The sequence below is a fragment of the Python bivittatus genome, unplaced genomic scaffold (genome assembly GCF_059951505.1).
Source record: "Python bivittatus isolate LINGU-HERP-01145 unplaced genomic scaffold, Pbiv_v1 ctg000580_np1212, whole genome shotgun sequence".
Taxonomy (NCBI): domain Eukaryota; kingdom Metazoa; phylum Chordata; class Lepidosauria; order Squamata; family Pythonidae; genus Python; species Python bivittatus.
In genome coordinates, this window is record NW_028277087.1 from 5,489,264 (window position 1) to 5,495,070 (window position 5,807).

The 5,807-nt window shown below is 45.8% G+C and overlaps 1 long non-coding RNA gene across 1 annotated transcript; it reads left to right on the forward strand.

Moving 5' to 3' along the window:
* Positions 1 to 755: 755 nt before the first annotated feature.
* LOC148214657 (uncharacterized) lies at positions 756 to 5,232 on the forward strand. The gene is made up of 3 exons (XR_015797698.1): positions 756 to 1,004; positions 1,515 to 1,693; positions 4,934 to 5,232. It is a non-coding gene; the product is annotated as an uncharacterized LOC148214657 (long non-coding RNA).
* The last annotated feature ends 575 nt before the right edge of the window (positions 5,233 to 5,807 follow it).

Genomic DNA, 5,807 nt, shown 5'->3' on the forward strand with positions numbered 1-5,807 from the left:
GGGGAATTCTGGGAGTTGAAGTCCGCCCATCATAAAGTTGCCCAGGTTGAGAAACACTGCCTTAGGGGCTTGGACTCAAATTCTGAAGCATTAACCACCCATTCATACAGAGCATCATTAAAAAACGAAAAACTTTAAAAGCTGGAAATGTTCGGGGCAATGCCAAAAAATTAACGAAAATGAGGCCCAATGGAAAAAGTGGTGTGATTTTTTTTTCTTTTCCACTTAATAAAGGATTGCTGGAAAGCCTCTTCCCCTTAAATCTTGAAGGTCAGACTCCTCATAAACGGGAAGAAACATTGCGGTTCAAGTCCTCTGCCGGAGACATGATCATTGCCGCTGAAGTTGCCACGGGCTTATTCCATCTCTGCTCCTGTGCTCTGACCAGCGTTTTGAGACAGAGAAGCACTCCAGGTTAAAATGTCCTTTGCATGCATGTTAAGTTTAATCTGCTAAATGTCTGTGTGCCAAGCTGAGGGTAAAGCCCCCCAAGCAGGACCGTTGGAAAGAGTTAAACCTTACCCTCCAAGATGTTCCAAGTCCTTTTCCTTAGAAAATTGCTTTGATGGTTTAACTCAAGTGGACACCTACAATCTTGAGAATTTTTTTGCAGTCCTGAGAACCTCCTTGCATCACATTGCTGAAAGTCGGTGACAAAGTTTCCTGTCATTTGACTCAGGAAATACACAGATTGTTATATAAGCCCTACAATGGTTTGAAGTAATTAAACACACATGTGCGCACTCATACACACATATCAGTCCCATATCCAGAAAATAAAAGCTGGGCCTGCTATCATGCTTCACGTGGTCTCGACAATGTTATATAATCATCCTGCCTGCTATATGCCACGTCCTGCCTCCAGATGTTAAGGATGGCTTCAAGTCGCCAACAGGTTGCCCACCGTGGTCTAAATTGACATTTTTCCAGGTGATGCCCTTCCTAGATTCAGGAAAATAGGACATATGTACCCAGTTCATCTGGATGGCACCATTTTGGGAAAGGTTAGTCAATTTTTAGCTTTCAGTTGGTGGCTCTACATGTAAAAAAGGAGCAGGTCTTTAATGACATGGCCATGGCCATCTTGACTTTTTTGACCTCCTCAGATACCTTTGCACAAACACTGTGTGATATCAGATGTATGTAATATGTTAAGCTTTATGTATGTAATATGTTAAGCTGTAGCAATGTATGTATGTAATATGTTAAGCTGTAGCAATGGCAAAGCATGATTTTACATCCAATGTTTTAGATCAGCATTCTTCAAACCTGGCCACTTTAAGATGTGTGGACTTCAACTCCCAGAATTCCCCAGCCAGTACTGGCTGGGGAATTCTGGGAGTTGAAGTCCACATATCTTAAAGTGGCCAAGTTTGAAAAACACCATTTTAGAACAAAAAATTAAAAACGGAGTCAGTTTTGCTTCTGTAAATATTAGTTGATGCTTGTTCTTGACGGGACCTCTTCTGTACTGCGAGATGGAACATGAATCGCTTCTTTTTTTTGTTTTAAAGACTTTTATTGCACCATCTTGAGATTGCCCTGCTCTGCCATTCAAACCAAAGCTGGGATATTCTATAGGAAGTTTGCCAGACCCACTGAAGCAGACCCCAGTGCAAGCTGAGAAGCTGAAGTTTAACTTCCTCTGAAGTGCAGACCCATCGCAGAACAGCTCCATTCGTCAGGAAAGAGGGTGAGAGGATGTTACCCTTTTGCTAACAGGGCGATGCTTTTCCTCCTGCCTCTAGGAATGAATCTGGAAGTTATTTTCTGCTCCTGAGTTTGTGGTACGAAGCTGAGCAGCAAGCAGGCGAGGCCCAGTAGCTACTGCTTAGCATCTGGCCACGCTTGCGCTGAGCACATGGCGTCCCTACAGGGTGAGATCACTCGCTTCCTTTATTTTCCTTGGAAAAAAAAAGTGCATCGTTCTCCTGTTGGGTCAGGGAACTTGCTGATCTCTCTCCCGTGTCACTATTTGCAAACCGAGCCTGTACACACAGAAGCAGAAGAGAGGCAGCAGGTTGGGGAGCCAGCGGTGGGTCTGTTCCCCCCGTAAAGGAGTCTGTCCAAAAACGAAAGAAAACATTCCAAAGAAAACGTGAAAAAGCCAGCCTTGATCAGGCCAGAGTTGGTGACTTGGTTCATGGGCCACTTTAAGCCTTGGTTTGTTTAACCCAGTGTTTCTCAACCTTGGCAGCTTTCAGACATGGGGACTTCAACTCCCAGAATTCCCCAGCCAGCCTTGATCAGGCCAGAGTTGGTGACTTGGTTCATGGGCCACTTTAAGCCCTGGTTTGTTTAACCCAGTGTTTCTCAACCTTGGCAGCTTTCAGACATGGGGACTTCAACTCCCAGAATTCCCCAGCCAGCCTTGATCAGGCCAGAGTTGGTGACTTGGTTCATGGGCCACTTTAAGCCCTGGTTTGTTTAACCCAGTGTTTCTCAACCTTGGCAGCTTTCAGACATGGGGACTTCAACTCCCAGAATTCCCCAGCCAGCCTTGATCAGGCCAGAGTTGGTGACTTGGTTCATGGGCCACTTTAAGCCCTGGTTTGTTTAACCCAGTGTTTCTCAACCTTGGCAGCTTTCAGACATGGGGACTTCAACTCCCAGAATTCCCCAGCCAGCCTTGATCAGGCCAGAGTTGGTGACTTGGTTCATGGGCCACTTTAAGCCCTGGTTTGTTTAACCCAGTGTTTCTCAACTGTGGCGGTTTTCAGACGTGTGGACTTCAACTCCCAGAATTCCCCAGCCAGCCTTGATCAGGCCAGAGTTGGTGACCTGGTTCATGGGCCACTTTAAGTCCTGGTTTGTTTAACCCAGTGTTTCTCAACCTTGGCAGCTTTCAGACGTGTGGACTTCTTGCTGGCTGGGGAATTCTGGGAGTTGAAGTCCAAACGTCTGAAAGCTGCCAAGGTTGAGAAACACTGGGTTAACCATTTAATTAAGCCACTGTTGGCAGGGTCACATAACAAGCCAAGCTATAACCAAACAAATTATGTCAAAACAAATTGTGGCTGTCAACTCAGCCAATTCCTCTTCTTCTTCTTGGTGGGAAGGAGGCTGAAACTCTCCCAGCCTAAGCATGGACCTTCTGTGGACTGAGGGCTGCCCCAAGGAATACAGACTTTAGCTTCCCAACTGTTTCCTGCACAACAACCCTTAAGGCGGGCCACTTACAAGCATTCCAGTCCCTAAAACTGGAAGCCGTGCCTGGCACCCTTTGCCAGCTGGCTGAAACCGTCTTCCTTAAAGCTGTTTTGTTTGACAGACTTTCAAGAGCTAGGTGGTTAAAGCGGATTGTGCGGGCAACTATTTGGATTAGTTGTGCTGTTTTTCTGTTTTATGTATACCGTCAGGAGTCAGACTAAGCTGGATGGCTTCAAAATATGAGAGAGAAAGGGAGAGGAAATAAAACTATCCTTTCCCTGTTTGCCCCTCCCCAAAAAATGAAGCATGTCATTAAAGAAATAAACGGTCTTCAGTGCTTTTCAATACTTGCGCACTTGACGCTCACTTTGCAGTCCATATCTGACCAACCTTTTGAGAGCCCAGATGCCACCTCATGGATTTTCCACCACCCAAAACCTTGCGAGATGGTAACATTTGTATGGGAGATCTTGCCAGATGTCGACCTCCTCAGGCCAGATGTCATCACAAGAGATGACAGCCTTCTGAAATTCTTTGGACGAGGCAGGTCCTCCATTGTTATATCTTCCTTTGGGTCAACGCAATGTCATCTCTGAGAAAGGGATGCAGGGAGAGAGTCCTCCTCCATTACACTGCTCTTCTTCTTGGCTTAGCCTTCCCAACCTTCATGCCTGGGCAAACTGCCAGATCTTGAGCGTTTTCTGGAAGACCAGCAGGGTCGGGGCGAAACTGGCCCAATGCAGAATTGATACTGTACAGTTGGAGGCCAACCCATGCATTCATCTGGTACCCAGAGGGGAGAGGTGAAAGGTGAGCCACTATGGGGCAGAACCATGGGCAGGAAGGCATGAGGAATGGGGTCTGAAGGAGGCATCTGCAATCCACATAAAAAAGGTTGGGGCTTCAGTCCCATGGCCTTGATTTTTGACTGCCCCCCCAGCAGACCACCCTGGATCCGAGTCTTTCTAGGAACCCACCCTGAAGATACAGAGGAATAGAAACCCAGCTGCCTCTTACTCATTGATCATGCAACCAAATTAGTTTGAATTTGGTGGACCCATTCCTGACTGTTTTTCCAGATGTATCCTAGCAGATACCATTCCTGCTTGTCAGCAACATCATTTCACCTGATGCTGCTCAACTGTTGCAGGGGAGGCAGGAGACCCCTCAATATCCTAATACCTGGGTCCGTGAGTGAAATAGGGGGGGAACGTTAGCTCTGCCTGCTAACGTTGTTTTATTATAAATTGGAATTTCTGGTTGTGACCTTGGACGTTTATGATGTGAGTTGTTTAAAGCAGTGTTTCTCAAACTTGGCAACTTTAAGGTGGGTGGACTTCAATTCCCAGAATTTAAAATTACCTATGATATGCATCATGTGGAGAAATTGGATAAAGGATCGTTTCTGTTTCTCTCTTTCTCATAACAAAGAACACACATACACACCCACACCGATTGGATTGCAAAATCTGGGAGCAAGATTTCTATTTCTGGGTTCTGGACAACTAAGAAACATTACACTTCCAATGCATGTGTAATGGTATGTAGGAATGACCTTGGGAGAAGAGGGGAAGAGATGCTGCCTAGGGAACAATCAGATAAGAGAGAGCATAGCCTGCAGCTGTATAACAGACAGGGAAAAAAAACTCAGAAAGGAACCTCCCTAACTTATCAGGCTGTAAAAGAGATGGCAGGAGATTTGTACTTTCAGACTTGCAAGATGCTGTTAATTTAGCCTTACAATAAAGTCGAATTAGCTCATCTGGTTGTGTTTCCTGTCTAGTCTACCTGGGAAGGCTGACAGCATGCTAAGACCTAACTCTCTGGAGAAAGCCTAATGTTGGGAAAGGTAGAAGGAAGGAGAAGAGGATGACCAGCAGCAAAGTGGATGGGGACACTGTTGGAAGACCTGAAAAACCAGGTTAGGGAGAGATTGTCATGGAGAAAATCTATCTATGTGGTCACTAAGGCTCAACAACAATTTGATGCCACATAAACAATCAGTCAATCATATTATGTAAACTTTTCCTCTACATTTCTGTCCTCCTGGCAACAACCAGATCCAGTTTGACTGGAACTCTATTTTACTGACATAGATGAGTGTTTTTCAAACTTGGCAACTTTAAGATGTGTGAACTTCAACTCCCAGAATTCCCAGCTAGCCATGCTGTGACCATGCTGGCTGGGTAATTCTGGGAGTTGAAGTCTCCCCATCTTAAAGTTGCCGAGTTTGAAAAACACTGCTTTAAAGGGTAGTTTTTCATGTTGTACACCACCCAGAGTCCCTGCCACGAGACAGGCAGCCTTATAAATCCTATAAACGAACAAACTGGACATCCTAATGCCAACCCACATTTAAAGTCGGGATCTGTTGGCAAGCAAGCAAGAACACACTGACTCAATTAGAAAGTGGGCAGAAAGTGAGCTCTGGCATTGTTGGAAAAAGGTTGGCTTCTGGTAAGAGATGGGGTTCCAAAGGGAAATGCAAGGGCCAAAGTATGTTTTGCAACGCTTTGCAATCCGGTCAGAAGTCCGGCAGTCTGGGGAGGGGGCTGGATGAGGCATCAACCGCAATAGCAGTGGGCGATCTGGCCTTGATCATTTCATCCGGTCAGAATTCCTCCCCACCTGTTCCCACCCCTCGCAGGCTTTCCATT